This window comes from Pelobates fuscus, chromosome 3 (genome assembly GCF_036172605.1).
Source record: "Pelobates fuscus isolate aPelFus1 chromosome 3, aPelFus1.pri, whole genome shotgun sequence".
In the NCBI taxonomy this organism is placed as follows: domain Eukaryota; kingdom Metazoa; phylum Chordata; class Amphibia; order Anura; family Pelobatidae; genus Pelobates; species Pelobates fuscus.
In genome coordinates, this window is record NC_086319.1 from 359,067,355 (window position 1) to 359,090,962 (window position 23,608).

The window sequence follows — 23,608 nt, forward strand, 5'->3', positions numbered from 1 at the left end:
AATCTTTTGCTCCACATCAGAATGTTTATGCCCGCTTTATAACTAGAAACGTAGATGTAAGAAGTCATTTATTTCAGCATGCACGTTTTTTGGAATTGTCTCGAAATAGATACTAACATCACTTTCCGCAGATTGTTAATGTGCAATTTCATCAAGCATGAACATAATCATATTTTTAACTTTAAAAACAGAAATCTCCCTCGCTGTGAACAGGATTTGAACCTGTGCGGGGAGACCCCATTGGATTTCTAGTCCAACGCCTTAACCACTCGGCCATCACAGCTCTTCTGCTGCATTGGTAACGTCACTTTTTTCCAGCAGTGTCTTTTTTTCCAAAGTAAATGCATGCTCATTGAGGAACACAACCCAATTTAGTAGAAATGATGCAAGGAATCTGTGGGTGCTTTATCCTGAACTTTTTGTGAAAAAATGTTTAAGGCACTTTCCCAAAAGTTTTTGTGAAAAAAATGTTGAGGCACTTTCCCAAAAAGTGAAGGTCTCAAGCAGCCAAGAGCCAAGGTTCTCATTTGCTGCTGACCTAACCCACACTAACCTATCCAACTCTAGAATGCAATAGGTTATATAGAAAAGACAGGGAAGGCAAGAAAGGGGGAGGGGTGGCCCTGTATGTAAAGAATAGCATAAAATCTAGCCTAATAAAGGTTAGTGAGGCGAACATAGAGTCAGTTTGGGTTACGTTAGAATTTGGTAATCACACAGTAACTCGTGTAGGTGTGATTTATAGGCCCCCAGGACAAATTGAAGAGTTAGATAATCTACTAGTTGAAGAAATAGCTAAAATGACAATGAAGGGGGAAGTTATCATCATGGGTGACTTTAATCTTCCTGATGTAAATTGGAAAACAAAAATAGCTACTTGTGCCAGGAGCACACATATTCTAAACTCCCTACTGGGATTGTCTCTAAAACAAGTCGTTGAGGAGCCAACTCGTAAAGAGGCCATACTAGATTTAGTGTTAACAAATGGAGATTTGGTATCAGATATTACTGTAGGTGAAAGTTTAGGATCCAGTGATCATCAGTCAGTGTGGTTTAATATAAGAACAGTGACCGAGTCACACCACACAAAAACAAAAGTTTTAGACTTTAGAAAAACAGACTTTTCCAAAATTAGAATATGTGTAAAGGAGTCATTATCAGACTGGAGCAATTTAAATGGAGTCCAAAAGAAATGGGATTATTTAAAAGTTGCACTACTGAACGCAACAGAAAATTGCATTAGGCTTGTCAGTAAAAGCAAAAAATTCAAGAAACCACTGTGGTACTCCACAGATGTAGCCAAAATAGTAAAAAACAAAAAGTTAGCATTTAGTAATTATAAAAAAAACCAGAGTGAGGAAGACAGAATGACCTATAAGATTAGGCAGAAAGAGGCTAAGCAAGTTATAAGAGCTTCCAAATCACACACAGAAGAGAAAATAGCACAGTCAGTAAAAAAGGGGGACAAAACCTTTTTTAGATACATAAATGAGAAAAGAAAAGTAAAACAAGGATTAGTTAGATTAAAAACAAAAGAAGGAAGGTATGTAGATGAGGATAAAGGTCTAGCTGACTGCCTCAATGAATATTTTTGTTCGGTATTTACAGATGAAAATGAAGGAAAGGGACCTCAGTTAAGAAAAAGGATAAATGAGTCATTTATTACACGTGAGTTTACAGAGGAAGAGGTTCTATTTCAACTGTCAAAAGTAAAGACAAATAAGTCAATGGGACCTGATGGAATACACCCAAAGCTATTAAAAGAGCTTAGTGGTGTACTAGCAAAACCATTAACAGATTTATTTAACCAATCATTGATAACAGGAGTAGTCCCAGAAGATTGGAAGTTAGCAAATGTTGTGCCCATTCACAAGAAAGGTAATAGGGAGGAGTCGGGCAACTATAGGCCAGTAAGCCTAACTTCAGTAGTGGGGAAAGTGATGGAAACCATGTTAAAGGATAGGATTGTTGAACATCTAAAAACACATGGATTTCAAGATCAGAGACAACATGGGTTTACTTCAGGGAGATCATGCCAAACTAATCTTATTGATTTTTTTGATTGGGTAACTAAAATTATAGATCAGGGTGGTGCAGTAGACATTGCTTACCTCGATTTCAGTAAGGCTTTTGACACTGTTGCACATAGAAGGCTTATCAACAAACTACAATCTTTGAGTTTGGATTCCAATATTGTTGAATGGGTAAGGCAGTGGCTGAGTGACAGGCAACAGAGGGTTGTAGTCAATGGAGTATATTCGAAGCTTGGGCTTGTCACCAGTGGGGTACCTCAGGGATCTGTACTTGGACCCATTCTCTTTAATATTTTTATTAGTGATATTGCAGAAGGTCTTGATGGTAAGGTGTGTCTTTTTGCGGATGATACTAAGATATGTAACAGGGTTGATGTTCCAGGAGGGATAAGCCAAATGGAAAATGATTTAGGTAAACTAGAAAAATGGTCAGAGTTGTGGCAACTGACATTTAATGTGGATAAGTGCAAGATAATGCATCTTGGACGTAAAAACCCAAGGGCAGAGTACAGAATATTTGATAGAGTCCTAACCTCAACATCTGAGGAAAGGGATTTAGGGGTGATTATTTCTGAGGACTTAAAGGTAGGCAGACAATGTAATAGAGCAGCAGGAAATGCTAGCAGAATGCTTGGTTGTATAGGGAGAGGTATTAGCAGTAGAAAGAGGGAAGTGCTCATGCCATTGTACAGAACACTGGTGAGACCTCACTTGGAGTACTGTACACAGTACTGGAGACCCTATCTTCAGAAGGATATTGATACCTTAGAGAGAGTTCAAAGAAGGGCTACTAAACTGGTTCATGGATTGCAGGATAAAACTTACCAGGAAAGGTTAAAGGATCTTAACATGTATAGCATGGAGGAAAGACGAGACAGGGGGGATATGATAGAAACATTTAAATACATAAAGGGAATCAACACAGTAAAGGAGGAGACTATATTTAAAAGAAGAAAAACTACCACAACAAGAGGACATAGTCTTAAATTAGAGGGACAAAGGTTTAAAAATAATATCAGGAAGTATTACTTTACTGAGAGGGTAGTGGATGCATGGAATAGCCTTCCAGCTGAAGTGGTAGAGGTTAACACAGTAAAGGAGTTTAAGCATGCGTGGGATAGGCATAAGGCTATCCTAACTATAAGATAAGGCCAGGGACTAATGAAAGTATTTAGAAAACTGGGCAGACTAGATGGGCCGAATGGTTCTTATCTGCCGTCACATTCTATGTTTCTATGTTTCTATGAAAAGGGCAATAAGTATCAGTCTAATCTTACACTCCACATCATAATGTTTATGCCCGCTTTATAACTAGAAACGTAGATGCAAAAAGTCATTTATTTCAGCGTGCACGTTTTTAGGAATTGTCTCGAAATAGATACTAACATCACTTTCCGCAGATTCTTAATGTGCAATTTCATCAAGCATGAACATAATCAAATTTCTAACTTTAAAAACAGAAATCTCCCTCGCTGTGAACAGGATTTGAACCTGTGCGGGGAGACCCCATGGGATTTCTATTCCAACGCCTTAACCACTCGGCCATCACAGCTCTTCTGCTGCATTGGTAACGTCAGATGTAAGAAGTCATTTATTTCAGCGTGCACGTTTTTAGGAATTGTCTCGAAATCGATACTAACATCACTTTCCGCAGATTCTTAATGTGCAATTCCATCAAGTATGAACATAATCACATTTCTAACTTTAAAAACAGAAATCTCCCTCGCTGTGAACAGGATTTGAACCTGTGCGGGGAGACCCCATTGGATTTCTAGTCCAACGCCTTAACCACTCGGCCATCACAGCTCTTCTGCAGCCGTGCTAACGTCACATTTTTCCAGCAGTTTCTTTTTTTCTGAAGTAAATGCATGCCCATTGAGGAACACAACCCAATTTAGTAGAAATTATGCAAGGAATCTGTGTGTGCTTTATCCTGAACTTTTTGTGAAAAAATGTTTAAGGCACTTTTTTAAGACCCCATTGGATTTCGAGTCCAACGCCTTAACCACTCGGCCATCACAGCTCTTCTGCTGCATTGGTAACGTCACTTTTTTCCAGCAGTGTCTTTTTTTCCGAAGTAAATGCATGCTCATTGAGGAACACAACCCAATTTAGTAGAAATGATGCAAGGAATCTGTGGGTGCTTTATCCTGAACTTTTTGTGAAAAAATGTTTTAGGCACTTTCCCTAAAGATTTTGTGAAAAAAATGTTGAGGCACTTTCCCAAAAAGTGAAGGCCTCAAGCAGCCAAGAGCCAAGCTTCTCATTTGCTGCTGACCTAACCCACACTAACCTAGCCAACTCTAGAATGCAAAATGAAGTGAATGAAAATGGCAATAAGTATCAGTCTAATCTTACACTCCACATCGTAATGTTTATGCCCGCTTTATAACTAGAAACGTAGATGTAAGAAGTCATTTATTTCAGCGTGCACGTTTTTTGGAATTGTCTCAAAATAGATACTAACATCACTTTCCTCAGATTCTTAATGTGCAATTTCATCAAGCATGAACATAATCACATTTCTAACTTTAAAAACAGAAATCTCCCTCGCTGTGAACAGGATTTGAACCTGTGCGGGGAGACCCCATTGGATTTCTAGTCCAACGCCTTAACCACTCGGCCATCACAGCTCTTCTGCTGCATTGGTAACGTCACTTTTTTCCAGCAGTGTCTTTTTTCTGAAGTAAATGCATGCTCATTGAGGAACACAACCCAATTTAGCAGAAATGATGCAAGGAATCTGTGGGTGCTTTATCCTGAACTTTTTGTGAAAAAATGTTTTAGGCACTTTCCCAAAAGATTTTGTGAAAAAAATGTTGAGGCACTTTCCCAAAAAGTGAAGGCCTCAAGCAGCCAAGAGCCAAGCTTCTCATTTGCTGCTGACCTAACCCACACTAACCTATCCAACTCTAGAATGCAATAATGAAGTGAATGAAAAGGGCAATAAGTATCAGTCTAATCTTACACTCCACATCATAATGTTTATGCCCGCTTTATAACTAGAAACGTAGATGTAAGAAGTCATTTATTTCAGCGTGCACGTTTTTAGGAATTGTCTCGAAATAGATACTAACATCAACTTGCGCAGATTCTTAATGTGCAAATTCATCAAGCATGAACATAATCATATTTTTAACTTTAAAAACAGAAATCTCCCTCGCTGTGAACAGGATTTGAACCTGTGCGGGGAGACCCCATTGGATTTCGAGTCCAACGCCTTAACCACTCGTCCATCACAGCTCTTCTGCATTCGTGGTAACATCACTTTTTTCCAGCAGTGTCTTTTTTTTCTGAAGTAAATGCATGCTCATTGAGGAACACAACCCAATTTAGTAGAAATTATGCAAGGAATCTGTGGGTGCTTTAACCTGAACTTTTTGTGAAAAAATGTTTAAGGCACTTTTTAAAGACCCCATTGGATTTCGAGTCCAACGCCTTAACCACTAGGCAATCACAGCTCTGCTGCAGCCCTGGTAACGTCACTTTTTTCCAGCAGTGTCTTTTTTTTCTGAAGTAAATGCATGCTCATTGAGGAACACAACCCAATTTAGTAGAAATGATGCAAGGAATCTGTGGGTGCTTTATCCTGAACTTTTTGTGAAAAAATGTTTTAGGCACTTTCCCTAAAGATTTTGTGAAAAAAATGTTGAGGCACTTTCCCAAAAAGTGAAGGCCTCAAGCAGCCAAGAGCCAAGCTTCTCATTTGCTGCTGACCTAACCCACACTAACCTATCCAACTCTAGAATGCAATAATGAAGTGAATGAAAAAGGCAATAAATATCAGTCTAATCTTACACTCCACATCGTAATGTTTATGCCCGCTTTATAACTAGAAACGTAGATGTAAGAAGTCATTTATTTCAGCGTGCACGTTTTTAGGAATTGTCTCAAAATAGATACTAACATCACCTTCCGCAGATTCTTAATGTGCAAATTCATCAAGCATGAACATAATCATATTTTTAACTTTAAAAACAGAAATCTCCCTCGCTGTGAACAGGATTTGAACCTGTGCAGGGAAACCCCATTGGATTTCTAGTCCAACGCCTTAACCACTCGGCCATCACAGCACTTCTGCAGCTTTGGTAACGTCACTTTTTTCCAGCAGTGTCTTTTTTTCCGAAGTAAATGCATTCTCATTGAGGAACACAACCCAATTTAGTAGAAATGATGCAAGGAATCTGTGGGTGCTTTATCCTGAACTTTTTTTGAAAAAATGTTTTAGGCACTTTCCCAAAAGATTTTGTGAAAAAAATGTTGAGGCACTTTCCCAAAAAGTGAAGGTCTCAAGCAGCCAAGAGCCAAGCTTCTCATTTGCTGCTGACCTAACCCACACTAACCTATCCAACTCTAGAATGCAATAATGAAGTGAATGAAAAGTTCAATAATTATCAGTCTAATCTTGTGCTCCACAACAGAATGTTTATGCCCGCTTTATAACTAGAAACGTAGATGTAAGAAGTCATTTATTTCAGCATGCACGTTTTTTGGAATTGTCTCGAAATAGATACTAACATCACTTTCCTCAGATTCTTAATGTGCAATTTCATCAAGCATGAACATAATCACATTTCTAACTTTAAAAACAGAAATCTCCCTCGCTGTGAACAGGATTTGAACCTGTGCGGGGAGACCCCATTGGATTTCTAGTCCAACGCCTTAACCACTCGGCCATCACAGCTCTTCTGCTGCATTGGTAACGTCACTTTTTTCCAGCAGTGTCTTTTTTCTGAAGTAAATGCATGCTCATTGAGGAACACAACCCAATTTAGTAGAAATGATGCAAGGAATCTGTGGGTGCTTTATCCTGAACTTTTTGTGAAAAAATGTTTTAGGCACTTTCCCTAAAGATTTTGTGAAAAAAATGTTGAGGCACTTTCCCAAAAAGTGAAGGCCTCAAGCAGCCAAGAGCCAAGCTTCTCATTTGCTGCTGACGTAACCCACACTAACCTATCCAACTCTAGAATGAAAAAATGAAGTGAATGAAAAGGGCAATAAGTATCAGTCTAATCTTACACTCCACATCATAATGTTTATGCCCGCTTTATAACTAGAAACGTAGATGTAAGAAGTCATTTATTTCAGCGTGCACGTTTTTAGGAATTGTCTCGAAATAGATACTAACATCACCTTCCGCAGATTCTTAATGTGCAAATTCATCAAGAATGAACATAATCATATTTTTAACTTTAAAAACAGAAATCTCCCTTGCTGTGAACAGGATTTGAACCTGTGCGGGGAGACCCCATTGGAATTCTAGTCCAACGCCTTAACCACTCGGCCATCACAGCTCTTCTGCAGCTTTGGTAACGTCACTTTTTTCCAGCAGTGTCTTTTTTTCCGAAGTAAATGCATTCTCATTGAGGAACACAACCCAATTTAGTAGAAATGATGCAAGGAATCTGTGGGTGCTTTATCCTGAACTTTTTGTGAAAAAATGTTTTAGGCACTTTCCCAAAAGATTTTGTGAAAAAAATGTTGAGGAACTTTCCCAAAAAGTGAAGGTCTCAAGCAGCCAATAGCCAAGCTTCTCATTTGCTGCTGACCTAACCCACACTAACCTATCCAACTCTAGAATGCAATAATGAAGTGAATGAAAAGTTCAATAATTATCAGTCTAATCTTTTGCTCCACATCAGAATGTTTATGCCCGCTTTATAACTAGAAACGTAGATGTAAGAAGTCATTTATTTCAGCATGCACGTTTTTTGGAATTGTCTCGAAATAGATACTAACATCACTTTCCGCAGATTGTTAATGTGCAATTTCATCAAGCATGAACATAATCATATTTTTAACTTTAAAAACAGAAATCTCCCTCGCTGTGAACAGGATTTGAACCTGTGCGGGGAGACCCCATTGGATTTCTAGTTCAACGCCTTAACCACTCGGCCATCACAGCTCTTCTGCTGCATTGGTAACGTCACTTTTTTCCAGCAGTGTCTTTTTTTCCGAAGTAAATGCATGCTCATTGAGGAACACAACCCAATTTAGTAGAAATGATGCAAGGAATCTGTGGGTGCTTTATCCTGAACTTTTTGTGAAAAAATGTTTAAGGCACTTTCCCAAAAGTTTTTGTGAAAAAAATGTTGAGGCACTTTCCCAAAAAGTGAAGGTCTCAAGCAGCCAAGAGCCAAGCTTCTCATTTGCTGCTGACCTAACCCACACTAACCTATCCAACTCTAGAATGCAATAATGAAGTGAATGAAAAGGGCAATAAGTATCAGTCTAATCTTACACTCCACATCATAATGTTTATGCCCGCTTTATAACTAGAAACGTAGATGCAAAAAGTCATTTATTTCAGCGTGCACGTTTTTAGGAATTGTCTCGAAATAGATACTAACATCACTTTCCGCAGATTCTTAATGTGCAATTTCATCAAGCATGAACATAATCAAATTTCTAACTTTAAAAACAGAAATCTTTCTCGTTGTGAACAGGATTTGAACCTGTGCAGGGAGACCCCATGGGATTTCTATTCCAACGCCTTAACCACTCGGCCATCACAGCTCTTCTGCTGCATTGGTAACGTCACTTTTTTCCAGCAGTGTCTTTTTTTCTGAAGTAAATGCATGCTCATTGAGGAACACAACCCAATTTAGTAGAAATGATGCAAGGAATCTGTGGGTGCTTTATCCTGAACTTTTTGTGAAAAAATCTTTTAGGCACTTTCCCAAAAGATTTTGTGAAAAAAAATGTTGAGGCACTTTCCCAAAAAGTGAAGGCCTCAAGCAGCCAAGAGCCAAGCTTCTCATTTGCTGCTGACCTAACCCACACTAACCTATCCAACTCTAGAATGCAAAAATGAAGTGAATGAAAAGGGCAATAAGTATCAGTCTAATCTTACACTCCACATCATAATATTTATGCCCGCTTTATAACTAGAAACGTAGATGTAAGAAGTCATTTATTTCAGCGTGCACGTTTTTAGGAATTGTCTCGAAATAGATACTAACATCACCTTCCGCAGATTCTTAATGTGCAAATTCATCAAGCATGAACATAATCATATTTTTAACTTTAAAAACAGAAATCTCCCTCGCTGTGAACAGGATTTGAACCTGTGCGGGGAGACCCCATTGGATTTCTAGTCCAACGCCTTAACCACTCGGCCATCACAGCTCTTCTGCAGCTTTGGTAACGTCACTTTTTTCCAGCAGTGTCTTTTTTTCCGAAGTAAATGCATTCTCATTGAGGAACACAACCCAATTTAGTAGAAATGATGCAAGGAATCTGTGGGTGCTTTATCCTGAACTTTTTGTGAAAAAATGTTTTAGGCACTTTCCCAAAAGATTTTGTGAAAAAAATGTTGAGGAACTTTACCAAAAAGTGAAGGTCTCAAGCAGCCAGGAGCCAAGCTTCTCATTTGCTGCTGACCTAACCCACACTAACCTATCCAACTCTAGAATGCAATAATGAAGTGAATGAAAAGTTCAATAATTATCAGTCTAATCTTGTGCTCCACATCAGAATGTTTATGCCCGCTTTATAACTAGAAAGGTAGATGTAAGAAGTCATTTATTTCAGCATGCACGTTTTTAGGAATTGTCTCGAAATAGACACTAACATCACTTTCCGCAGATTCTTAATGTGCAATTTCATCAAGCATGACATAATCACATTTCTAACTTTAAAAACAGAAATCTCCCTCGCTGTGAACAGGATTTGAACCTGTGCGGGGAGACCCCATTGGATTTCTAGTCCAACGCCTTAACCACTCGCCCATCACAGCTCTTCTGCAGCCCTGGTAACGTCACTTTTTTCCAGCAGTGTCTTTTTTTCCGAAGTAAATGCATGCTCATTGAGGAACACAACCCAATTTAGTAGAAATGATGCAAGGAATCTGTGGGTGCTTTATCCTGAACTTTTTGTGACAAAAAGTTTTAGGCACTTTCCCAAAAGATTTTGTGAAAAAAATGTTGAGGCACTTTCCCAAAAAGTGAAGGTCTCAAGCAACCCACACTAACCTATCCAACTCTAGAATGCAATAATGAAGTGAATGAAAAGTTCAATAATTATCAGTCTAATCTTGTGCTCCACATCAGAATTTTTATGCCCGCTTTATAACTAGAAACGTAGATGTAAGAAGTCATTTATTTCAGCATGCACATTTTTAGGAATTGTCTCGAAATAGATACTAACATCACTTTCCGCAGATTGTTAATGTGCAATTTCATCAAGCATGAACATAATCATATTTTTAACTTTAAAAACAGAAATCTCCCTCGCTGTGAACAGGATTTGAACCTGTGCGGGGAGACCACATTGGATTTCTAGTCCAACGCCTTAACCACTCGGCCATCACAGCTCTTCTGCTGTATGGTAACGTCACTTTTTTCCAGCAGTGTCTTTTTTCTGAAGTAAATGCATGCTCATTGAGGAACAAAACCCAATTTAGTAGAAATGATGCAAGGAATCTGTGGGTGCTTTATCCTGAACTTTTTGTGAAAAAATGTTTAAGGCACTTTCCCAAAAGTTTTTGTGAAAAATATGTTGAGGCACTTTCCCAAAAAGTGAAGGTCTCAAGCAGCCAAGAGCCAAGCTTCTCATTTGCTGCTGACCTAACCCACACTAACCTATCCAACTCTAGAATGCAATAATGAAGTGAATGAAAAGGGCAATAAGTATCAGTCTAAACTTACACTCCACATCATAATGTTTATGCCCGCTTTATAACTAGAAACGTAGATGTAAAAAGTCATTTATTTCAGCATGCACGTTTTTTGGAATTGTCTCGAAATAGATACTAACATCACTTTCCGCAGATTCTTAATGTGCAATTTCATCAAACATGAACATAATCACATTTCTAACTTTAAAAACAGAAATCTCCCTCACTGTGAACAGGATTTGAACCTGTGCGGGGAGACCCCAGTGGATTTCTAGTCCAACGCCTTAACCACTCGGCTATCACAGCTCTTCTGCTCCATTGGTAACGTCAAGCTTCTCATTTGCTGCTGACCTAACCCACACTAACCTACTTTCCGCAGATTCTTAATGTGCAATTCCATCAAGTATGAACATAATCACATTTCTAACTTTAAAAACAGGAATCTCCCTCGCTGTGAACAGGATTTGAACCTGTGCGGGGAGACCCCATTGGATTTCTAGTCCAACGCCTTAACCACTCGCCCATCACAGCTCTTCTGCAGCCCTGGTAATGTCACTTTTTTCCAGCAGTGTCTTTTTTTCCGAAGTAAATGCATGCTCATTGAGGAACACAACCCAATTTAGTAGAAATGATGCAAGGAATCTGTGGGTGCTTTATCCTGAACTTTTTGTGAAAAAAAGTTTTAGGCACTTTCCCAAAAGATTTTGTGAAAAAAATGTTGAGGCACTTTCCCAAAAAGTGAAGGTCTCAAGCAGCCAAGAGCCAAGCTTCTCATTTGCTGCTGACCTAACCCACACTAACCTATCCAACTCTAGAATGCAATAATGAAGTGAATGAAAAGTTCAATAATTATCAGTCTAATCTTGTGCTCCACATCAGAATTTTTATGCCCGCTTTATAACTAGAAATGTAGATGTAAGAAGTCATTTATTTCAGCATGCACATTTTTAGGAATTGTCTCGAAATAGATACTAACATCACTTTCCGCAGATTGTTAATGTGCAATTTCATCAAGCATGAACATAATCATATTTTTAACTTTAAAAACAGAAATCTCCCTCGCTGTGAACAGGATTTGAACCTGTGCGGGGAGACCCCATTGGATTTCTAGTCCAACGCCTTAACCACTCGGCCATCACAGCTCTTCTGTTTCATTGGTAACGTCACTTTTTTCCAGCAGTGTCTTTTTTTCTGAAGTAAATGCATGCTCATTGAGGAACACAACCCAATTTAGTAGAAATTATGCAAGGAATCTGTGGGTGCTTTATCCTGAACTTTTTGTGAAAAAAAGTTTTAGGCACTTTCCCAAAAGATTTTGTGAAAAAAATGTTGAGGCACTTTCCCAAAAAGTGAAGGTCTCAAGCAGCCAAGAGCCAAGCTTCTCATTTGCTGCTGACCTAACCCACACTAACCTATCCAACTCTAGAATGCAATAATGAAGTGAATGAAAAGGGCAATAAGTATCAGTCTAATCTTACACTCCACATCATAATGTTTATGCCCGCTTTATAACTAGAAACATAGATGTAAAAAGTCATTTATTTCAGCGTGCACGTTTTTAGGAATTGTCTCGAAATAGATACTAACATCACTTTCCGCAGATTCTTAATGTGCAATTTCATCAAGCATGACATAATCACATTTCTAACTTTAAAAACAGAAATCTCCCTCGCTGTGAACAGGATTTGAACCTGTGCGGGGAGACCCCATTGGATTTCTAGTCCAACGCCTTAACCACTCGCCCATCACAGCTCTTCTGCAGCCCTGGTAACGTCACTTTTTTCCAGCAGTGTCTTTTTTTCCGAAGTAAATGCATGCTCATTGAGGAACACAACCCAATTTAGTAGAAATGATGCAAGGAATCTGTGGGTGCTTTATCCTGAACTTTTTGTGAAAAAAAGTTTTAGGCACTTTCCCAAAAGATTTTGTGAAAAAAATGTTGAGGCACTTTCCCAAAAAGTGAAGGTCTCAAGCAACCCACACTAACCTATCCAACTCTAGAATGCAATAATGAAGTGAATGAAAAGTTCAATAATTATCAGTCTAATCTTGTGCTCCACATCAGAATTTTTATGCCCGCTTTATAACTAGAAACGTAGATGTAAGAAGTCATTTACTTCAGCATGCACATTTTTAGGAATTGTCTCGAAATAGATACTAACATCACTTTCCGCAGATTGTTAATGTGCAATTTCATCAAGCATGAACATAATCATATTTTTAACTTTAAAAACAGAAATCTCCCTCGCTGTGAACAGGATTTGAACCTGTGCGGGGAGACCCCATTGGATTTCTAGTCCAACGCCTTAACCACTCGGCCATCACAGCTCTTCTGCTGTATGGTAACGTCACTTTTTTCCAGCAGTGTCTTTTTTCTGAAGTAAATGCATGCTCATTGAGGAACAAAACCCAATTTAGTAGAAATGATGCAAGGAATCTGTGGGTGCTTTATCCTGAACTTTTTGTGAAAAAATGTTTAAGGCACTTTCCCAAAAGTTTTTGTGAAAAAAATGTTGAGGCACTTTCCCAAAAAGTGAAGGTCTCAAGCAGCCAAGAGCCAAGCTTCTCATTTGCTGCTGACCTAACCCACACTAACCTATCCAACTCTAGAATGCAAAAATGAAGTGAATGAAAAGGGCAATAAGTATCAGTCTAATCTTACACTCCACATCATAATGTTTATGCCCGCTTTATAACTAGAAACGTAGATGTAAAAAGTCATTTATTTCAGCGTGCACGTTTTTAGGAATTGTCTCGAAATAGATACTAAAATCACTTTCCGCAGATTCTTAATGTGCAATTTCATCAAGCATGAACATAATCACATTTCTAACTTTAAAAACAGAAATCTCCCTCGCTGTGAACAGGATTTGAACCTGTGCGGGGAGACCCCATTGGATTTCTAGTCCAACGCCTTAACCACTCGGCCATCACAGCTCTTCTGCTGTATGGTAACGTCACTTTTTTCCAGCAGTGTCTTTTTTCTGAAGTAAATGCATGCTCATTGAGGAACACAACCCAATTTAGTAGAAACGATGCAAGGAATCTGTGGGTGCTTTATCCTGAACTTTTTGTGAAAAAATGTTTAAGGCACTTTCCCAAAAGTTTTTGTGAAAAATATGTTGAGGCACTTTCCCAAAAAGTGAAGGTCTCAAGCAGCCAAGAGCCAAGCTTCTCATTTGCTGCTGACCTAACCCACACTAACCTATCCAACTATAGAATGCAATAATGAAGTGAATGAAAAGGGCAATAAGTATCAGTCTAAACTTACACTCCACATCATAATGTTTATGCCCGCTTTATAACTAGAAACGTAGATGTAAAAAGTCATTTATTTCAGCATGCACGATTTTTGGAATTGTCTCGAAATAGATACTAACATCACTTTCCGCAGATTCTTAATGTGCAATTTCATCAAACATGAACATAATCACATTTCTAACTTTAAAAACAGAAATCTCCCTCACTGTGAACAGGATTTGAACCTGTGCGGGGAGACCCCAGTGGATTTCTAGTCCAACGCCTTAACCACTCGGCTATCACAGCTCTTCTGCTCCATTGGTAACGTCAAGCTTCTCATTTGCTGCTGACCTAACCCACACTAACCTATCCAACTCTAGAATGCAAAAATGAAGTGAATGAAAAGGGCAATAAGTATCAGTCTAATCTTACACTCCACATCATAATGTTTATGCCCGCTTTATAACTAGAAACGTAGATGTAAGAAGTCATTTATTTCAGCGTGCACGTTTTTAGGAATTGTCTCAAAATAGATACTAACATCACCTTCCGCAGATTCTTAATGTGCAAATTCATCAAGCATGAACATAATCATATTTTTAACTTTAAAAACAGGAATCTCCCTCGCTGTGAACAGGATTTTAACCTGTGCGGGGAGACCCCATTGGATTTCTAGTCCAACGCCTTAACCACTCGGCCATCACAGCTCTTCTGCTGCATTGGTAACGTCACTTTTTTCCAGCAGTGTTATTTTTCTGAAGTAAATGCATGCTCATTGAGGAACACAACCCAATTTAGTAGAAATGATGCAAGGAATCTGTGGGTGCTTTATCCTGAACTTTTTGTGAAAAAATGTTTTAGGCACTTTCCCAAAAGATTTTGTGAAAAAAATGTTGAGGCACTTTCCCAAAAAGTGAAGGCCTCAAGCAGCCAAGAGCCAAGCTTCTCATTTGCTGCTGACCTAACCCACACTAACCTATCCAACTCTAGAATGCAAAAATGAAGTGAATGAAAAGGGCAATAAGTATCAGTCTAATCTTACACTCCACATCATAATGTTTATGCCCGCTTTATAACTAGAAACGTAGATGTAAGAAGTAATTTATTTCAGCGTGCACGTTTTTAGGAATTGTCTCGAAATAGATACTAACATCACCTTCCGCAGATTCTTAATGTGCAAATTCATCAAGCATGAAAATAATCATATTTTTAACTTTAAAAACAGAAATCTCCCTCGCTGCGAACAGGATTTGAACCTGTGCGGGGAGACGCCATTGGATTTCTATTTCAACGCCTTAACCACTCGGCCATCACAGCTCTTCTGCTGCATTGGTAACGTCACTTTTTTCCAGCAGTGTCTTTTTTCTGAAGTAAATGCATGCTCATTGAGGAACACAACCCAATTTAGTAGAAATGATGCAAGGAATCTGTGGGTGCTTTATCCTGAACTTTTTGTGAAAAAATGTTTAAGGCACTTTCCCAAAAGTTTTTGTGAAAAAAATGTTGAGGCACTTTCCCAAAAAGTGAAGGTCTCAAGCAGCCAAGAGCCAAGCTTCTCATTTGCTGCTGACCTAACCCACACTAACCTATCCAACTCTAGAATGCAATAATGAAGTGAATGAAAAGGGCAATAAGTATCAGTCTAATCTTACACTCCACATCATAATGTTTATGCCCGCTTTATAACTAGAAACGTAGATGCAAAAAGTCATTTATTTCAGCGTGCACGTTTTTAGGAATTGTCTCGAAATAGATACTAACATCACTTTCCGCAGATTCTTAATGTGCAATTTCATCAAGCATGACATAATCACATTTCTAACTTTAAAAACAGAAATCTCCCTCGCTGTGAACAGGATTTGAACCTGTGCGGGGAGACCCCATTGGATTTCTAGTCCAACGCCTTAACCACTCGCCCATCACAGCTCTTCTGCAGCCCTGGTAACGTCACTTTTTTCCAGCAGTGTCTTTTTTTCCGAAGTAAATGCATGCTCATTGAGGAACACAACCCAATTTAGTAGAAATGATGCAAGGAATCTGTGGGTGCTTTATCCTGAACTTTTTGTGAAAAAAAGTTTTAGGCACTTTCCCAAAAGATTTTGTGAAAAAAATGTTGAGGCACTTTCCCAAAAAGTGAAGGTCTCAAGCAACCCACACTAACCTATCCAACTCTAGAATGCAATAATGAAGTGAATGAAAAGTTCAATAATTATCAGTCTAATCTTGTGCTCCACATCAGAATTTTTATGCCCGCTTTATAACTAGAAACGTAGATGTAAGAAGTCATTTACTTCAGCATGCACATTTTTAGGAATTGTCTCGAAATAGATACTAACATCACTTTCCGCAGATTGTTAATGTGCAATTTCATCAAGCATGAACATAATCATATTTTTAACTTTAAAAACAGAAATCTCCCTCGCTGTGAACAGGATTTGAACCTGTGCGGGGAGACCCCATTGGATTTCTAGTCCAACGCCTTAACCACTCGGCCATCACAGCTCTTCTGCTGTATGGTAACGTCACTTTTTTCCAGCAGTGTCTTTTTTCTGAAGTAAATGCATGCTCATTGAGGAACAAAACCCAATTTAGTAGAAATGATGCAAGGAATCTGTGGGTGCTTTATCCTGAACTTTTTGTGAAAAAATGTTTAAGGCACTTTCCCAAAAGTTTTTGTGAAAAAAATGTTGAGGCACTTTCCCAAAAAGTGAAGGTCTCAAGCAGCCAAGAGCCAAGCTTCTCATTTGCTGCTGACCTAACCCACACTAACCTATCCAACTCTAGAATGCAAAAATGAAGTGAATGAAAAGGGCAATAAGTATCAGTCTAATCTTACACTCCACATCATAATGTTTATGCCCGCTTTATAACTAGAAACGTAGATGTAAAAAGTCATTTATTTCAGCGTGCACGTTTTTAGGAATTGTCTCGAAATAGATACTAAAATCACTTTCCGCAGATTCTTAATGTGCAATTTCATCAAGCATGAACATAATCACATTTCTAACTTTAAAAACAGAAATCTCCCTCGCTGTGAACAGGATTTGAACCTGTGCGGGGAGACCCCATTGGATTTCTAGTCCAACGCCTTAACCACTCGGCCATCACAGCTCTTCTGCTGTATGGTAACGTCACTTTTTTCCAGCAGTGTCTTTTTTCTGAAGTAAATGCATGCTCATTGAGGAACACAACCCAATTTAGTAGAAACGATGCAAGGAATCTGTGGGTGCTTTATCCTGAACTTTTTGTGAAAAAATGTTTAAGGCACTTTCCCAAAAGTTTTTGTGAAAAATATGTTGAGGCACTTTCCCAAAAAGTGAAGGTCTCAAGCAGCCAAGAGCCAAGCTTCTCATTTGCTGCTGACCTAACCCACACTAACCTATCCAACTATAGAATGCAATAATGAAGTGAATGAAAAGGGCAATAAGTATCAGTCTAAACTTACACTCCACATCATAATGTTTATGCCCGCTTTATAACTAGAAACGTAGATGTAAAAAGTCATTTATTTCAGCATGCACGATTTTTGGAATTGTCTCGAAATAGATACTAACATCACTTTCCGCAGATTCTTAATGTGCAATTTCATCAAACATGAACATAATCACATTTCTAACTTTAAAAACAGAAATCTCCCTCACTGTGAACAGGATTTGAACCTGTGCGGGGAGACCCCAGTGGATTTCTAGTCCAACGCCTTAACCACTCGGCTATCACAGCTCTTCTGCTCCATTGGTAACGTCAAGCTTCTCATTTGCTGCTGACCTAACCCACACTAACCTATCCAACTCTAGAATGCAAAAATGAAGTGAATGAAAAGGGCAATAAGTATCAGTCTAATCTTACACTCCACATCATAATGTTTATGCCCGCTTTATAACTAGAAACGTAGATGTAAGAAGTCATTTATTTCAGCGTGCACGTTTTTAGGAATTGTCTCAAAATAGATACTAACATCACCTTCCGCAGATTCTTAATGTGCAAATTCATCAAGCATGAACATAATCATATTTTTAACTTTAAAAACAGGAATCTCCCTCGCTGTGAACAGGATTTTAACCTGTGCGGGGAGACCCCATTGGATTTCTAGTCCAACGCCTTAACCACTCGGCCATCACAGCTCTTCTGCTGCATTGGTAACGTCACTTTTTTCCAGCAGTGTTATTTTTCTGAAGTAAATGCATGCTCATTGAGGAACACAACCCAATTTAGTAGAAATGATGCAAGGAATCTGTGGGTGCTTTATCCTGAACTTTTTGTGAAAAAATGTTTTAGGCACTTTCCCAAAAGATTTTGTGAAAAAAATGTTGAGGCACTTTCCCAAAAAGTGAAGGCCTCAAGCAGCCAAGAGCCAAGCTTCTCATTTGCTGCTGACCTAACCCACACTAACCTATCCAACTCTAGAATGCAAAAATGAAGTGAATGAAAAGGGCAATAAGTATCAGTCTAATCTTACACTCCACATCATAATGTTTATGCCCGCTTTATAACTAGAAACGTAGATGTAAGAAGTAATTTATTTCAGCGTGCACGTTTTTAGGAATTGTCTCGAAATAGATACTAACATCACCTTCCGCAGATTCTTAATGTGCAAATTCATCAAGCATGAAAATAATCATATTTTTAACTTTAAAAACAGAAATCTCCCTCGCTGCGAACAGGATTTGAACCTGTGCGGGGAGACGCCATTGGATTTCTATTTCAACGCCTTAACCACTCGGCCATCACAGCTCTTCTGCTGCATTGGTAACGTCACTTTTTTCCAGCAGTGTCTTTTTTCTGAAGTAAATGCATGCTCATTGAGGAACACAACCCAATTTAGTAGAAATGATGCAAGGAATCTGTGGGTGCTTTATCCTGAACTTTTTGTGAAAAAATGTTTAAGGCACTTTCCCAAAAGTTTTTGTGAAAAAAATGTTGAGGCACTTTCCCAAAAAGTGAAGGTCTCAAGCAGCCAAGAGCCAAGCTTCTCATTTGCTGCTGACCTAACCCACACTAACCTATCCAACTCTAGAATGCAATAATGAAGTGAATGAAAAGGGCAATAAGTATCAGTCTAATCTTACACTCCACATCATAATGTTTATGCCCGCTTTATAACTAGAAACGTAGATGCAAAAAGTCATTTATTTCAGCGTGCACGTTTTTAGGAATTGTCTCGAAATAGATACTAACATCACTTTCCGCAGATTCTTAATGTGCAATTTCATCAAGCATGAACATAATCACATTTCTAACTTTAAAAACAGGAATCTCCCTCGCTGTGAACAGGATTTGAACCTGTGCGGGGAGACCCCATTGGATTTCTATTCCAACGCCTTAACCACTCGGCCATCACAGCTCTTCTGTAGCATTGGTAACGTCACTTTTTTCCAGTAGTGTCTTTTTTCTGAAGTAAATGCATGCTCATTGAGGAACACAACCCAATTTAGTAGAAATGATGCAAGGAATCTGTGGGTGCTTTATCCTGAACTTTTTGTGAAAAAATGTTTTAGGCACTTTCCCAAAAGATTTTGTGAAAAAAATGTTGAGGCACTTTCCCAAAAAGTGAAGGCCTCAAGCAGCCAAGAGCCAAGCTTCTCATTTGCTGCTGACCTAACCCACACTAACCTATCCAACTCTAGAATGCAAAAATGAAGTGAATGAAAAGGGCAATAAGTATCAGTCTAATCTTACACTCCACATCATAATGTTTATGCCCGCTTTATAACTAGAAACGTAGATGTAAGAAGTAATTTATTTCAGCGTGCACGTTTTTAGGAATTGTCTCGAAATAGATACTAACATCACCTTCCGCAGATTCTTAATGTACAAATTCATCAAGCATGAAAATAATCATATTTTTAACTTTAAAAACAGAAATCTCCCTCGCTGCGAACAGGATTTGAACCTGTGCGGGGAGACGCCATTGGATTTCTATTTCAACGCCTTAACCACTCGGCCATCACAGCTCTTCTGTTGCATTGGTAACGTCACTTTTTTCCAGCAGTGTCTTTTTTCTGAAGTAAATGCATGCTCATTGAGGAACACAACCCAATTTAGTAGAAATGATGCAAGGAATCTGTGGGTGCTTTATCCTGAACTTTTTGTGAAAAAATGTTTAAGGCACTTTCCCAAAAGTTTTTGTGAAAAAAATGTTGAGGCACTTTCCCAAAAAGTGAAGGTCTCAAGCAGCCAAGAGCCAAGCTTCTCATTTGCTGCTGACCTAACCCACACTAACCTATCCAACTCTAGAATGCAATAATGAAGTGAATGAAAAGGGCAATAAGTATCAGTCTAATCTTACACTCCACATCATAATGTTTATGCCCGCTTTATAACTAGAAACGTAGATGCAAAAAGTCATTTATTTCAGCGTGCACGTTTTTAGGAATTGTCTCGAAATAGATACTAACATCACTTTCCGCAGATTCTTAATGTGCAATTTCATCAAGCATGAACATAATCACATTTCTAACTTTAAAAACAGAAATCTCCCTCGCTGTGAACAGGATTTGAACCTGTGCGGGGAGACCCCATTGGATTTCTATTCCAACGCCTTAACCACTCGGCCATCACAGCTCTTCTGTAGCATTGGTAACGTCACTTTTTTCCAGTAGTGTCTTTTTTCTGAAGTAAATGCATGCTCATTAAGGAACACAACCCAATTTAGTAGAAATGATGCAAGGAATCTGTGGGTGCTTTATCCTGAACTTTTTGTGAAAAAATGTTTTAGGCACTTTCCCAAAAGATTTTGTGAAAAAAATGTTGAGGCACTTTCCCAAAAAGTGAAGGTCTCAAGCAGCCAAGAGCCAAGCTTCTCATTTGCTGCTGACCTAACCCACACTAACCTATCCAACTCTAGAATGCAATAATGAAGTGAATGAAAAGGTCAATAATTATCAGTCTAATCTTGCGCTCCACATCAGAATGTTTATGCCCGCTTTATAACTAGAAACTTAGATGTAAAAAGTCATTTATTTCAGCGTGCACTTTTTTAGGAATTGTCTCGAAATAGATACTAACGTCACTTTCTGCAGATTCTTAATGAGCAATTTCATCAAGCATGAACATAATCACATTTTTAACTTTAAAAACAGAACTCTCCCTCGCTGTGAACAGGATTTGAACCTGTGCGGGGAGACCCCATTGGATTTCTAGTCCAACGCCTTAACCACTCGGCCATCACAGCTCTTCTGCAGCTTTGGTAACGTCACTTTTTTCCAGCAGTGTCTTTTTTTCCGAAGTAAATGCATGCTCATTGAGGAACACAACCCAATTTAGCAGAAATGATGCAAGGAATCTGTGGGTGCTTTATCCTGAACTTTTTGTGAAAAAATGTTTTAGGCACTTTCCCAAAAGTTTTTGTGAAAAAAATGTTGAGGCACTTTCCCAAAAAGTGAAGGTCTCAAGCAGCCAAGAGCCAAGCTTCTCATTTGCTGCTGACCTAACCCACACTAACCTATCCAACTCTAGAATGCAATAATGAAGTGAATGAAAATGTCAATAATTATCAGTCTAATCTTGCGCTCCACATCAGAATGTTTATGCCCGCTTTATAACTAGAAACGTAGATGTAAGAAGTCATTTATTTCAGCATGCACGTTTTTAGTATTTGTCTCGAAATAGATACTAACATCACTTTCCGCAGATTGTTAATGTGCGATTTCATCAAGCATGAACATAATCACATTTTTAACTTTAAAAACAGAAATCTCCCTCGCTGTGAACAGGATTTGAACCTGTGCGGGTAGACCCCAATGGATTTCTAGTCCAACGCCTTAACCACTCGGCCATCACAGCTCTTCTGCAGCATTGGTAACGTCACTTTTTTCCAGCAGTGTCTTTTTTTCTGAAGTAAATGCATGCTCATTGAGGAACACAACCCAATTTAGTAGAAATTATGCAAGGAATCTGTGGGTGCTTTATCCTGAACTTCTTGTGAAAAAATGTTTTAGGCACTTTCCCAAAAGTTTTTGTGAAAAAAATGTTGAGGCACTTTCCCAAAAAGTGAAGGTCTCAAGCAGCCAAGAGCCAAGCTTCTCATTTGCTGCTGACCTAACCCACACTAACCTATCGAACTCTAGAATGCAATAATGAAGTGAATGAAAATGTCAATAATTATCAGTCTAATCTTGTGCTCCACATCAGAATGTTTATGCCCGCTTTATAACTAGAAACGTAGATGTAAGAAGTCATTTATTTCAGCATGCACGTTTTTAGTATTTGTCTCGAAATAGATACTAACATCACTTTCCGCAGATTGTTAATGTGCAATTTCATCAAGCATGAACATAATCACATTTTTAACTTTAAAAACAGAAATCTCCCTCACTGTGAACAGGATTTGAACCTGTGCGGGGAGACCCCATTGGATTTCTAGTCCAACGCCTTAACCACTCGGCCATCACAGCTCTTCTGCAGCTTTGGTAACGTCACTTTTTTCCAGCAGTATCTTTTTTTCCGAAGTAAATGCATGCTCATTGAGGAACACAACCCAATTTAGCAGAAATGATGCAAGGAATCTGTGGGTGCTTTATCCTGAACTTTTTGTGAAAAAATGTTTTAGGCACTTTCCCAAAAGTTTTTGTGAAAAAAATGTTGAGGCACTTTCCCAAAAAGTGAAGGTCTCAAGCAGCCAAGAGCCAAGCTTCTCATTTGCTGCTGACCTAACCCACACTAACCTATCCAACTCTAGAATGCAATAATGAAGTGAATGAAAATGTCAATAATTATCAGTCTAATCTTGCGCTCCACATCAGAATGTTTATGCCCGCTTTATAACTAGAAACGTAGATGTAAGAAGTCATTTATTTCAGCATGCACGTTTTTAGTATTTGTCTCGAAATAGATACTAACATCACTTTCCGCAGATTGTTAATGTGCAATTTCATCAAGCATGAACATAATCACATTTTTAACTTTAAAAACAGAAATCTCCCTCGCTGTGAACAGGATTTGAACCTGTGCGGGGAGACCCCATTGGATTTCTAGTCCAACGCCTTAACCACTCGGCCATCACAGCTCTTCTGCAGCTTTGGTAACGTCACTTTTTTCCAGCAGCTAAACCCAATTTAGCAGAAATGATGCAAGGAATCTGTGGGTGCTTTATCCTGAACTTTTTGTGAAAAAATGTTTTAGGTACTTTAACAAAAGTTTTTGTGAAAAAAATGTTGAGGCACTTTCCCAAAAACGTGCATTGTAACGTCACAATTTTCCAGCAGTGTCTTTTTTTCCGAAGTAAATGCATGCTCATTGAGGAACACAACCCAATTTAGTAGAAATGATGCAAGGAATCTGTGGGTGCTTTATCCTGAACTTTTTGTGAAAAAATGTTTTAGGCACTTTCCCAAAAGTTTTTGTGAAAAAAATGTTGAGGCACTTTCCCAAAAAGTGAAGGTCTCAAGCAGCCAAGAGCCAAGCTTCTCATTTGCTGCTGACCTAACCCACACTAACCTATCCAACTCTAGAATGCAATAATGAAGTGAATGAAAAGGTCAATAATTATCAGTCTAATCTTGCGCTCCACATCAGAATGTTTATGCCCGCTTTATAACTAGAAACTTAGATGTAAAAAGTCATTTATTTCAGCGTGCACTTTTTTAGGAATTGTCTCGAAATAGATACTAACATCACTTTCTGCAGATTCTTAATGTGCAATTTCATCAAGCATGAACATAATCACATTTTTAACTTTAAAAACAGAACTCTCCCTCGCTGTGAACAGGATTTGAACCTG

At 38.6% G+C, this 23,608-nt stretch overlaps 19 non-coding genes across 19 annotated transcripts; all 19 read right to left on the reverse strand.

Annotated features, from left to right (window-relative positions):
- Positions 1–201: 201 nt before the first annotated feature.
- TRNAS-AGA (transfer RNA serine (anticodon AGA)) lies at positions 202–283 on the reverse strand. The gene has a single exon. It is a non-coding gene; the product is annotated as a tRNA-Ser (tRNA).
- A 3,474-nt stretch (positions 284–3,757) lies between these two features.
- TRNAS-AGA (transfer RNA serine (anticodon AGA)) lies at positions 3,758–3,839 on the reverse strand. Its single transcript has one exon. It is a non-coding gene; the product is annotated as a tRNA-Ser (tRNA).
- Positions 3,840–4,584: 745 nt separating this feature from the next.
- Positions 4,585–4,666, reverse strand: TRNAS-AGA (transfer RNA serine (anticodon AGA)). Its single transcript has one exon. It is a non-coding gene; the product is annotated as a tRNA-Ser (tRNA).
- Positions 4,667–5,194: 528 nt separating this feature from the next.
- Positions 5,195–5,276, reverse strand: TRNAS-CGA (transfer RNA serine (anticodon CGA)). The gene has a single exon. It is a non-coding gene; the product is annotated as a tRNA-Ser (tRNA).
- Positions 5,277–6,024: 748 nt separating this feature from the next.
- On the reverse strand, positions 6,025–6,106 carry TRNAS-AGA (transfer RNA serine (anticodon AGA)). The gene has a single exon. It is a non-coding gene; the product is annotated as a tRNA-Ser (tRNA).
- A 529-nt stretch (positions 6,107–6,635) lies between these two features.
- Positions 6,636–6,717, reverse strand: TRNAS-AGA (transfer RNA serine (anticodon AGA)). Its single transcript has one exon. It is a non-coding gene; the product is annotated as a tRNA-Ser (tRNA).
- Positions 6,718–7,245: 528 nt separating this feature from the next.
- Positions 7,246–7,327, reverse strand: TRNAS-AGA (transfer RNA serine (anticodon AGA)). The gene has a single exon. It is a non-coding gene; the product is annotated as a tRNA-Ser (tRNA).
- A 529-nt stretch (positions 7,328–7,856) lies between these two features.
- On the reverse strand, positions 7,857–7,938 carry TRNAS-AGA (transfer RNA serine (anticodon AGA)). Its single transcript has one exon. It is a non-coding gene; the product is annotated as a tRNA-Ser (tRNA).
- Positions 7,939–9,079: 1,141 nt separating this feature from the next.
- Positions 9,080–9,161, reverse strand: TRNAS-AGA (transfer RNA serine (anticodon AGA)). The gene has a single exon. It is a non-coding gene; the product is annotated as a tRNA-Ser (tRNA).
- Positions 9,162–11,710: 2,549 nt separating this feature from the next.
- Positions 11,711–11,792, reverse strand: TRNAS-AGA (transfer RNA serine (anticodon AGA)). The gene has a single exon. It is a non-coding gene; the product is annotated as a tRNA-Ser (tRNA).
- Positions 11,793–12,896: 1,104 nt separating this feature from the next.
- TRNAS-AGA (transfer RNA serine (anticodon AGA)) lies at positions 12,897–12,978 on the reverse strand. The gene has a single exon. It is a non-coding gene; the product is annotated as a tRNA-Ser (tRNA).
- Positions 12,979–13,505: 527 nt separating this feature from the next.
- TRNAS-AGA (transfer RNA serine (anticodon AGA)) lies at positions 13,506–13,587 on the reverse strand. Its single transcript has one exon. It is a non-coding gene; the product is annotated as a tRNA-Ser (tRNA).
- A 928-nt stretch (positions 13,588–14,515) lies between these two features.
- TRNAS-AGA (transfer RNA serine (anticodon AGA)) lies at positions 14,516–14,597 on the reverse strand. Its single transcript has one exon. It is a non-coding gene; the product is annotated as a tRNA-Ser (tRNA).
- Positions 14,598–16,310: 1,713 nt separating this feature from the next.
- Positions 16,311–16,392, reverse strand: TRNAS-AGA (transfer RNA serine (anticodon AGA)). The gene has a single exon. It is a non-coding gene; the product is annotated as a tRNA-Ser (tRNA).
- A 527-nt stretch (positions 16,393–16,919) lies between these two features.
- On the reverse strand, positions 16,920–17,001 carry TRNAS-AGA (transfer RNA serine (anticodon AGA)). The gene has a single exon. It is a non-coding gene; the product is annotated as a tRNA-Ser (tRNA).
- Positions 17,002–17,929: 928 nt separating this feature from the next.
- Positions 17,930–18,011, reverse strand: TRNAS-AGA (transfer RNA serine (anticodon AGA)). The gene has a single exon. It is a non-coding gene; the product is annotated as a tRNA-Ser (tRNA).
- A 2,968-nt stretch (positions 18,012–20,979) lies between these two features.
- On the reverse strand, positions 20,980–21,061 carry TRNAS-AGA (transfer RNA serine (anticodon AGA)). Its single transcript has one exon. It is a non-coding gene; the product is annotated as a tRNA-Ser (tRNA).
- Positions 21,062–22,201: 1,140 nt separating this feature from the next.
- On the reverse strand, positions 22,202–22,283 carry TRNAS-AGA (transfer RNA serine (anticodon AGA)). The gene has a single exon. It is a non-coding gene; the product is annotated as a tRNA-Ser (tRNA).
- A 529-nt stretch (positions 22,284–22,812) lies between these two features.
- TRNAS-AGA (transfer RNA serine (anticodon AGA)) lies at positions 22,813–22,894 on the reverse strand. Its single transcript has one exon. It is a non-coding gene; the product is annotated as a tRNA-Ser (tRNA).
- Positions 22,895–23,608: the final 714 nt, after the last annotated feature.